Source organism: Phascolarctos cinereus, unplaced genomic scaffold (genome assembly GCF_003287225.1).
Source record: "Phascolarctos cinereus isolate Bilbo 61053 unplaced genomic scaffold, phaCin_HiC Scaffold_4;HRSCAF=312, whole genome shotgun sequence".
Classification (NCBI taxonomy): Eukaryota; Metazoa; Chordata; class Mammalia; order Diprotodontia; family Phascolarctidae; genus Phascolarctos; species Phascolarctos cinereus.
In genome coordinates, this window is record NW_027555847.1 from 690,747,561 (window position 1) to 690,759,760 (window position 12,200).

The following is a 12,200-nucleotide window of genomic DNA, read 5'->3' on the forward strand; positions in this document are numbered from 1 at the left end:
CCATTCTCCAGGGAGGAAGGACCATGTCAAAAGAGTATTCAGCCACAGTCTAAAGCAAATGAAACCTCAAGGCACAACAGAATGTTTCAGCCAAGCCAAAATATCCATCCTGTAATGGAAAGGAGGGCTAAATTTGGAATCCAGAGGACCTAGATTCAAAACCAGAATCTGCATATTTAATACTTATGTGACCATGGGCTAGCTACTGTCCCTTGTGGGACTCATTTCCATTACCTATAAAATCTGGAGCTTGAATTCTAAATTCTCATTCTAAATGATCCTAATTCTAAATTCTATGATACTAAGTAGAGTTGATTTTTTTAAAATATGGAATCACACTGAAACTAAGTCAACACTACTAAGAAAGGTTTTTTCACTGCACAAAAGCTAAGTGAATTTTAGTTGGATAGGTCAAAATGTAACCCCTAGAGTTCAAAGACCAAAGATTGATCAGGCCAAGACCTACACTGGGTTTTCTTTTAAAATGCTGGTGGTGGTTTTTTTTTTTAATTTTCTGTAAGCAGGGTTTAAAAGCAATGCACAACTGCATAATTATGCTCAGTCTGTCAGGGAAAATAATGGAATTGGCTAACTATAGGCCAGAGATCTTGACTTCCATTCCAGGTAAAATTCTAGAATGTATTATCCTTTATTGGGAAGGATAGCTAGAAAAGGCCACAGCTCGCAAAGCACAAACATGGTTTCATCAAGGACAGGGCACAATAGACCAAGAATAGATCATGCCAGACTAACTTCATTTCTTTATTTCCTTTTTAATAAGGTACTTAGTAAACTGACAGATCTCGGAAACATGGCAGAAATAATTAACTTGGATTTTAGCAAAGCATTAGGTAAAATCTCTCATGATATCATACTGGAAAAGAAGACAAAGATGTGAGCTAGGCAACAATACAATTTTAGATGGACTTAGAAATGATTAAGTGGCTAGGCCAAAAGAATAATGGCTTTGTGTTGGTTAGGAAGGAGGGATCCAATCAAATTTCCCAGTGGTTTATGATCTGGTCCTGTGCTATTTAACATATATATATATATATATATATATATATATATACACACACACACACACACACACACACATATATATATATATATATATATATATATATATATATATATATATATATATATATATGTTTTTATTGATGACTTGGATAAAGGCATTAATGGCACGTTTATAAAATTTGCAGATGACATTGTTCTATTTCTGTTGAGGGCACCACCATCCTTCCAGTTATACAGGTTCATAATCAGAGATAGCATCTATTCTTCACTCTCTCTCACCCTCCACCTCTAATCAGATGTCAGATCTAGTCCATTCTACCCCCATAACATTTCCTCACATCCATCCCCTCCCCTCCACTCACACAGCCATCACCCTGGTTCAGACCCTCATTGGCCATCACCTGGATTATCCCAATAGCTTCTTAATTGGTTTCCTCACCTCAAATCTATCCCCAAAAGTGTAGCTAGAAAACAGTTCATCCAAAAAGTACCTGGGAGTTATAGTGGACTGCAAGGTCAGTATGAGTTCACAGTGTGACTTAAACCTAGGCTGCATTAAGAGAGACCCAGTCCAGGAGTTAGAAAGCAATAGTGCTATTGTACTCTGCCCTGGTAAGAGCACATCTGGAGTAGTGCATTCAGCCATTCTGGGTGCCATATTTTAGGAAAGGTATTGGTAAAATGGTCATTATCCATAAGTTGATGACCAGGATGGTGCATATGAGGATGCTGAACTATGGATATTTAACCTGGAAAAGGGAAAACAGGTGAGGATGGCAAGAGGGAGACTATAGTCATGTTCATGCTTATTAAGGGCTGTCATGTGGAAGGACTGACGCAGTCCCAGAAAGAATGGGACCAATAGGAAAAAGTTGAAAAGTGGCAAAGTTAGATTTGATATAAGGAAGAACTTCCTAAGAATAAGAGCTATCCCAAAGTGGAACAGGTGCGTTGGCAAGTAGGGGTTCTCCATCACTCCAAGTATTCAAGCAAGACTAGATGACCACATGACAGGCTGGGAACAATTTTTCCATCCCCAGAACTGGTTGGCCTAGATGACTACCAAAGTCTCTTTGAAATCTAAAATCTGGTGATTCTGAGACTCCCAATTTCAGATTTCTTCTTCCATTACATATCCAGGGATCAAAAACATGTTTTCAGAAGGATCACTTCCAAAAAACACTTCTCATTCTCAAGATTAATTCACACAACAATGCATTCCCAAACAGCCAAATTTAGAGCGTGCAATTTCCTACCCTCCAAAAGCTTACAGTCTTGTAGGGGAGATAAAGCCATGCGAATACAATCTAATTAAGGGCGAGTTACCTGAATTCTATTACAGAAGACTTGCTAGAAAGTAATAAGAAGAAGATTACTGTAGCAAATGGAATTTCATCTAAATCCACAAGCATGTAAGAATTTAGTGTCAAATGTGCTTAGCTAGTTCAATAACTGCTATCATCATTCTTGTGAACTCTCCAAAGCTTAGTAACAAAGATATTCCTTAATGCTTGAAGGCAATTTCTTTTTAAATAAAGGCCTGTCATTTTTCTCCCATTTCAACCAAATCATAAATACAATCTACCAATTCTTCTAATACTTTAGAACCTCACTAAAATTCTATTTGCTGAAAAGCCAAATTTAGCATAGGAGATAGATCTCATTCCCTGCATGTAGTAAGTTTACTGACTAGAAGTACAGAGAGAAAATTAAAAGACCTTTTCAACAGCAACAAAAGTTCCACAGCATGAACCTCCAGGGCAGATTTCTAAACAGCATCCGTTTAGCACATCTGACTCATCTAAATACAGTTAATTCTTCAGCATCATAACAGAAGTGGCTACTTTTTTTCCAATAAATTCATTCCTTCTCCAGTTGTTATCAACAGTGAGTACAACCAAAGACAAAAGTGAAAGCAAAATCTGGAAACTGATGAAAACACAACAGAAAATGCCACTTTCCTTGTGAAGGATGAGAGTGTGAATATGTTTAGCTAATACTCTATTTCCAGTACTCTATTTATTTTTATAAATGATGAGCTAGTAACACAATCCAATTAAAATCAACTCTCATTGACACATTGTACACACAAGGAGTTTCAAATAAAGTGGTTGCAAAAGAGAGGATGGGGGCAGCAAGGTGGCACAGTGAAAAGAGCACTGGCCCTGGAGTGAGGAGGACCTGAGTTCAAATTTGGCCTCAGACACACAGCACTCCGTAGCTGTGTGACTTTGGTCAAGTCACTTAACCTCAATTGCTTCATTCAAAAGAGAGAGAGAGAGAGAAGATGGCAGTCCAGGAGTATAAACGCTAGACAAAATGCTGTTGTGAACTTCAAGTATTTCATGTCAAAGATGATTCTCAGTCCAGATGTGTAGTGGATATTTGGATTTGGTTTGTTTATTTTTTAAACTTGTAAATTTTCAGATACCTTGGGTGATAGGGCAGTTTGTTTATTTTTTGTTTTTTGTTTTTGTTTTTTACTTTGAAAGGCTGGTGAAGTGGTGAAAATTCATCTGCATCATTCAAAGGATTAAATTGCTTTGGAAGGATAAAATGTTTTAAGGTGAAGTTGTAATGCATGTGAAAGGCACTTCTAGAAACTTTTCTCAAAAAATTTTTAAGCCTAAGAACAGTTTTGAAAGAGTTCTTCCAAATTTTCATAATAGGTTCATTAAAACTATGGAAAATCTACTCATCTGTTGCTATACCATAACCCAGAGAGTTTATTTTACTCAATACTGTTCCTCAGCTTTCTCCATCTGGAAGTGGAGGCTTTCATCTCCCCCAACTCAAATGCTACCAGCTCCATTTCCACTTTGCTAGTCACCACCTCTCCATGCACTCTCTCCCCCTCCTCCTGAACTCTGTAACCCTTTTGTGACACTCTTCACCTATTACCTGCATCCTAATTATCTACCTTATCTCCCTACTTTACTTTGAAGCTGCTGCTATCCTATATATTGAGTAACCTCTTAATGTCCAGCACAGGGCCCTAACACAGAACAGGCATTAAATAAACACTTGGTGAGTGAGTAACTAAATGATTCAATCACTCATCTGTCCAACCAATTTAGGGAAGCCTTCCAAAGCCCATTATAAAATTAATCTGTTGGATCAATGGGTAAGTTAACTTAGAAAAGACAGTGTTCTGAATTGCAGGGGATTCTGTGAATTATTTTATGATTATTTTCCATTAATATTCATATTTCACAATACTTCCTCACATTTATAAATGCTAGTACAGTGTGGGAACTGAGTCACTCAGCCAGCTACTTAGCATTTATGGAGCACCTACTATATTCCAGGCACATAGGAGATACAGTTTTCATGCTTATATTCTTACAGAGAAGACATGAAAATAAATATATGCATGCAGGATATGTACAAAGTAGAAGGAAGATAATCTCTGATCCTAAGTTTAGGTAATAACAGAGAAAGACTTCCAACTCATGTTCCACTCCTCCCTCTGATTACTCTATTACTTTTTACTGCTTCTTGCATGGTTTCCTTATCCTCTTTGACCTCTCTTTCTGACCTCTTCGTCCTCAACACCTTAAAAATGATCACTTCATGTCCTGATTCCCTTCTTTGAAAGCAGTAGGCTGAGGCTGAGGTGTGGGAAGTCCGAAGTCAGCTGAAGACAGCCATTATTTTCCAGGCTCACTCCAAGCTTTTCTCCACTTTCTAGGGCCTGGGATGAGTCAACCAATATAGGTGATAATTCTGGAAAATTTCAGGCTCTGAGAACATACTCCTTCAGCTATGGGTACCACCATCCACCAAAATGCTGTTCTGAAGGAACAGCTGCATGACATACTGGATCTATCAATGACATAACTAGAAACAACCAGAAGCAACAGGTCAAGCATCAGAGAAGCAGATTTAAGCTAGATATCAGGAAGAAAATAGAAGCCTAACAACAGAACTATTCAACACGGCATTGGTCATAAAGTCTCAAGTTCCCCATCACTGGGATTCTTCAAGCAAACGTTGCACGAGCACATACATGTTGTGGAAGCCATTCCAGTCTGGGTCAGAATGGGACAAGAGAGCCTTCAAGGTCCTTTCCAGCACCGAAAACCAGAATTCCAATGAAGTTTGCTCTCCTTTTTCCATTTCTGTCTTACATATACAAATTAGGTTACATGCCTAATTTTTAAAATTTTCCTTCAAAAAATGAAAATTTAATATCACATTTGGACAGGCCCAAAATAAACTAGTCTTGTAATATACATGGATATACACACTCAAGTTTAGGAAGGTGTTTCCTCTAATTCCACAAATATTTATTGGGCAATTACTGTGTGTTAGATTGTGTTTTACTCTCCTCTAAACATTAAGATGTTGTATAATCTATCCCTTTGTTTTCTAAGATATTCACTCTGGATTTTTGTTCTCGTGATTATTTATTTAGAACACAATTCATTCAAGAACAAATAAATCAGATCTTAAAAGACCAATGAAATGCTTTACATCTTAACTATAGGCATAAGTGCAGTCTTTAAGGGTAAAAACCAAACTTCTTTATTCCATTTCTAGCTTTACCTTTTATTTGAGGTCATTTTTCAACTCCCTTGGTGCAATGGATTTGCACAAAATGCAAATTCAAAATGAAGGGCAGGCATTTTGACTTAATGAAAACACATTATGACATTTTAAAAGGCAATAGCATTATAAACAAAAAAGAAAATCCTTATTTCCTCCATGGGTATGTATTTTCTAATAAACAAGCTTCTGCTTTCAGGGTTAAAGAAAATAAACTTGGATTTGATCAGGTAAGTTGAAAGATTTCCCATGATAATTTCATGCTCCACATTTCTATATTGTACTCTTTATCATAGAACCTCAGAAAATATACCCGTTCATAATTCTCCTACAGGCAGAAGCAATATAGGAATTAAAATGTCTGAATTGAGAGTAAAAGGAACTTTAAAAAAAAAGGAAGGAAGAAAGAAAAAGAAAGGAAGGAGGGAGGAAGGAAGGAAGGAAAGAAAAAGAATGAAGGAAGGAAAGAAGAAATTACCAACAGCAAATTATATTGGTTTCTCATATACATATACATATACATATATACACATGTATATGCATACACATATATACATATAAAATAAATGGTTTGTGCTCTAAATATGGCTGATAGAGGGCAGAGCCACAATTTACAAATTTTCCTTTGGCAGAAACTATACTTAATATCAAGATTAATTCTCATACCATAAATGTAGAGGAATGAAGTAAATGCTGTACTTGGAGCTAGAGGATGTGGCCTTTGCTACTTAGCATCTCTTTGCTTTTGGACAAGTCACTTCAAATCTCTGGCCTCAGTTTCCAAGTCTAAAGTGAAGCAATTCAGAGTTAGCATGATTTCTAAGGTTCCTTCCAGCTCTAACATTTTATGACTCCATGCAAGTTAAAAAATAGACAAATGTCCTTGTTTTAAACTTGGTGCATCACAGCCTAGCCCTTTGGGCAGGGAGCTGAAGCAATATGCAGAGAAGTGATGATGGGGCAGGCATAAAGCAGAGAAAGAGGCCTCAGAACTCTGGCACTGCAGCAGGATGAGAGCATTTCCCCTTCCAACAAACCTGAGGTCAGCGAGGATGCTCTGGAACAGGGCGAGACCACAAAGACACAACCAGTGGTTTGTGGACACAACGTCGTGGAATTAGACTTTCTATCACTCATGCCTTTACAGAATCACAGAATTTCTGACCTAAAGGGGAATCTATATTTTAAAAAGGAGCCCTGTATAACATCCCAGACAAATGGTCATTGGGCTTTTGCTTAAAGATCTCAAAGGAGAGAAAATCCACTATCTTCTGGGGCAGCCCCTGTCAGTCTGGGTCACATCTAATTATTAGGAAGTTTTCCCTTACATCAAGCCTGAATGTGCATCTTTCAGACTTCAACCCATGATTCCTAGTTTCGTCTATTAGAATCAAGCAAATGACTAATCTCTCTCCCAGGTGCTGGCCTCTAAAATACCAAAGATGATTATCACATCCTGCCTATAGTTTCTCTTCTCTAGGTTAAAACTCTTCAGTTTCTTCAACTGACCTCAGAGGGCAGAAACATGAAGCCCTGCACTACGCTGGCTGCCCCCTGCTAGACGCTCTCCAGCTTACCAATGCCCATCTTTGTTTTTTTTCTTTCTTTTTTTTTTTAGGCAATTGGGGTTAAGTGACTTGCCCAGGGTCACACAGCTAGTAAGCGTCAAGTGTTTGGTCTGAGCCGGATTTGAACTCAGGTCCTCCTGACTTCAGGGTCGGTGCTGTATCCACTGCACCACCTAGCTGCCCCCACCAATGCCCTTCTTAAGCCACGACCCTCAGAACTGAACAAATACTCCATATGTGGTCTGACCAAGGCAGAGTATAGCAGGCCCATGACCTCATCATCTACTTATTTCTAGATGCTATCTTCTCTTTATGCAGCCTAAGATTGCATTACTTTTCTTAGCTGTTATTCATAATGAGCTTGGAGACCACATAAGCCTCTAGATCTTTTTTGAGACAAACTGCTATGGAATCGTGACTGTCTATACTTTGCATTTATTCATTCATTCATTGTTTGTTTAGTTAGTTAGTTAGTTAGTTAGTTGCATGACAATCACGGTTAAGTGACCTCCCCAGAGTCACATAGCTAGTTAAGTGTTAAGTATCTGAGGTCAGATTTTAACTCAGGTCCTTCTGACTCCAGAGCCAGTGCTCTGTCCATTGTACCGCCTAACCATCCCTACACTTTGCATTTATGAGGTCGATTTTACATTCTTCCCTATTAAATGTCATTTTATTCAACCATGCCTAATATTCTAGCCTGTCAAGATCTGTTTGAATCCTTGCTCTGTCATCCAGGCTTAGCAAATCCAATGTTGATAAGCACACCACCTATAATTTTATCTGAGTCACTAATAATAATAACAATAATAAACAGCACAAGGCCCAACACCAACCCTGGAGCACTCCACTGAAGACCTGGCTTGGCAGCAGGCACCGAACCATTAAAAACTACTCTTTGGGTTCAGCCATTCAACCAGTTTCCAGCTTCCTGGACTATTTCTATCCCTCACAGCAACAACCTTTGTTCAAGAATAGCCAACTAGACTTTATCAAATGCTTTGCTAAAAGCTGGATTAAACTATATCTGAGGCATTGTCCTGACCTGGCAATCTTGTAATCCTGTCAATAAAAATAGAAAATAAAATTAGTCTGGTAGGATCTATCCTTGATGAAGCTGCCATGTGGCTCTCGGTGATCAATGCTTCACTCATCATATCTCTAATGGTGCATACTAGAATTTGCCCTGATCTTCACATGCCCTGCGTCCAATTCCATTCAATCAACTCAACTATAACAAATATGGAGATAGCCCGGGCAAGAACAGAACAGATTCCACACCTAGTTTCTATTATGATCTACCACTTTGCTTCAACTTACTTTCTGGTTTTTATCCATCTTCTCACGATTTTAGACTAGGAAAATGTATGAAAGGTCATAGAAAAGCATCTGCAGCTATCTGGAGAAAGAGATGCTGCATAAGATGAAACTATAAATGAAGAGGATTGAACAAATCTCCAAAGCATATTAAGTCAGGCTTTGCCATTTGCTAGGTGCTGTTGTATGGATGAAGAAGCCACGCCTACAAGTGAACTGTGATTTCAGCATGCCTCCCTAAACTGAGGACCATTTCCAGACATACAATCCTTGCCACAGATTAGAACAGGCAACGAACAGAAGCAGAGAGAAGCAATAAAGGACCATCTTCAAGAAAGCTCTGCCGCATGGGCATGTGACAGACACAGAAGCCAGTACTTAATGGTAGAAAATCACTGCTTCTTGGCAGAGATTTATGACAGGAACACCCAACCATTAGAGCTATCCAAATATAGAATCTGATATTCAGGGGGAGGGAGAAGGGAATAAGCATTTGTAGAACACCTACTACATGCCACGTACCACACTAAGTGCTTTTTATAAATATTTCATTTGAGGGGCAGCTAGGTGGTGCAGTGGATAGAGCACCGGCCCTGAAGTCAGGAGGACCTAAGTTCAAATCCGGCCTCAGACCAAACACTTGACACTTACTAGCTATGTGACCCTGGGCAAGTCACTTAACCCTAATTGCCTAAAAGCAAAAAAATAAAAAATAAAAAGCAAAAAGTGTAAATACTTCATTTGATCCTCACAACAGTCTGGGAGATAGGTGCTACTATTATCCCCATTTGACAGATGAGGAAACTGAGGCAAACAGGGTTAAGCAACTTGTCCAGGATCACACAACTAGTAAGTGTCTGAGGCTGGATTTGAACTCAGGTCTTTCTGACTCCAGGCCCAACACTTTATCTACTGTGTCACCAGCCGCCTCAAAGGTCTTCAAGCAAAGGCTGTATCAGGGGAGGGGAACCTGTGGCTTTTTGATTGGGTCCAAGTTTTATAGAACAAATCCTTTAATTAAGTGGATTTGTTTGTGAAGTTTGGATTCAATCAAAAAGGCAGCACTTGAGGACCCAGAGGCTGCAGGTTCCCCACCCGTGGGCTAGATAATCTCTAGCTGAGGATGGTCTAGACAGGATTCTTTTTCAAGGACAGAGTGGATATAATTTCTCTTTTGGCTCTGAGATTTGATGATTAAAGCTACCATGTTATAAAACTACCTGTTATAAGAACAAAGAACATTTCAACAAATGAGTCTAACATCACCAAGATTAACAGTCTCTAAGGTAAAAACGCATTAATCTTCTTCAGCTAGTATTCACCTCTGTCATTAGTCATTAGCCACTAGAATGAAATTAATTTCTGAAAAGATTCAAGGAATCAACTATTTTTAAGGCAAAACTTGTATCTACAATAGATCTTTACAACTATTCTTCTTGGGGGAAAATGACAATGCTAATTAATGTCAATAAAACCTACCTAAGCATTCATTTATTCAAAAAGCCTGTATTTCCATTGGTGGGTAGACCAGTCAAACTGGTCTACTCTCTGGATTTATTTGTAAAAATCACTGTTTCCTGGCAGAGATTTATGACAGGAATGAAACACAGAAAGCAGGCCACTATTAGAGCTATCCAAATATGGAATCAGCTATGGGGGGGGGGGGAAGGGAGCAGGACTGATTACAGGAAAGGGAACGAGAGAGAAGGGTGAAGAGAGAAGGAGAAGGGAATACGCATTTATATGGAACATTCTACATAGGAGCTATTGTACTGGCTGTTCATGTTTCTAACAGTCACCTGAATGCACTATGCATCTATCTGACCTCATACCTTTGCTCATCAGTCTGCTATGCCTGAAATAACCTCCCTCACTCTCTTCACTGGGAAATTTCTACACATCTTTTAAAGCTTAATTTAAATACTACCTCCTAACTAGAGGAAGGTGTCCCTGATTCCCCAGATTAGTAATGATCTTTCTTCTTTCTCAAAACCCACATAACCATTTTGTTTCACAATTCTCTGATGCCCTCATCACCTAATGGTGCATAATATTATTATTATTATTATTATTATTATTATCATCATCATCATTGTTATTATCATTATCATTATATTAGTGTTCTATCCCCTCCCCCCCTTCATGAGGACAAGTACAATAGCTTATTTAAATCTGGGCAGCTAGGTGAAACAGTGAAAAGAATGTCGAGCTTGGAGTCAGGAAGATCTGAGTTCAAATGTGGCTTCAAGATACTTAGTAGGTGGGTGACCCTGGGCAAGTCACATATCCTATTTTGCTCAGTTTCTCTCAACTGTAAAATAAGGATAATACTAGCACCTACCTTGCAGGATTATCCTGAGTATCAAATGAGATATTTGCAAAGTGCTTAGCAGTACCAGGCACATAGCAGGTGCTATAAAAATGTTTATTCTTTTCTCTACCATATTGGTAACCGCTCTCAGATCCTAGCCCAGGGCTTTTTACCTATTGAGTATTTTTTAATGCTTGTTGAATGAACCAAGAATGAAAGCTGTCAGAAGAATCAAAATCAATAAACACTGAAATGGACACTACATGCAAAATCAGGGCACGTAGGTGGCACCTTAGTGCACTGAGGGCCTGGCCTGGAGTCAGGAGGACTCATCTTCCAGAATTCAAATCCTGCCCCAGACACTTAACTAGCTGTGTGACCTCAGGCAAGTCACTTAGCCCTCTTTGCCTCTATTTCCTCATCTGTAAAATGGGCTGGAGAAGGAACTGGCAAACCACTGCAGTATCTCTGCCAAGAAAAGCCCAAATGTGGTCACAAAGAGTCAGACATGGCTGAAAAATGACTAAACAATAACAACATATAAGGTCTTCCAGAAAGCTCTTTGAGACCTCTCCATGGTAAGGGCAGAGGGTGCCCGAGAGGGCCATGCCATTCATTTATTAAAAACCTACTACATGTAAGGCACCATGTCCTACCAAGTCACATAGGCGTCAATAATGGACCTAGCCACACACTGTATGTCTGCTATCTGAAGACTAACATAGAAAATCAATCAACGGACAAACATTTGTTAAGCTTCTCCCGCCTGCCAGGCACTATGCTGAGTGCTAAGAATAGAAAGACAAAAACAAAACCATGTCTACCCTCAGGAAGCATACATTTTGAAGAAAGACAACGTGCAAAAATACAGGCACATACAAAATTGGTACAAGGTCAACTTCAGAGGAAGGGGAAAAGAAGACATTAGCAGCCAGGGAATCAAGAAAAGCCTCACACAGAATGAGTCACTTGAGCTGAGCCCTGAAGGAAACTAAGGTTTCCCAGAGGGAGAAACAAGGAGGCAGGGCTTTGCAGTCAATGAAAAGGCACAAAGATAGGAAATGAAGTGTCTCACGTGAAGAACAATAAGGACAATTTGGCTGGACTGCGGTGGGTGTAGGAGAGGATAATATAATAAGGCAGGAAGGTTAGTATGGGACCAGGTTAGGAAGAGCCCTAAATGCCAAAGGAGTTGCTATTAGATCCTCAGAGCAATAGGGAGCCACTGGAATGGACTGAATGAATAGGGAGGGAGGGGTGATGACATGGTCAGTTTTTCACATTAGGAAAATCACTTTGGAGAATAGCATGGAGTACGTACACATTTAAGGTAGAGGGAATGAGTAAGAGATGAGAAATGAGAAAGGCTAGAATTAGGCTGCTAGTTTTGTGAGCAAGGAGAAGGTGACATAAATGAAAAATAGTGTGAAGGT

At 39.1% G+C, this 12,200-nt stretch overlaps 1 protein-coding gene across 1 annotated transcript in view; it reads right to left on the reverse strand.

Annotated features, from left to right (window-relative positions):
* Window positions 1–12,200, reverse strand: part of GLT1D1 (glycosyltransferase 1 domain containing 1) — a 110,009-nt gene that overhangs the window by 31,207 nt on the left and 66,602 nt on the right. The gene's annotated exons all lie outside the window — the stretch shown is intronic.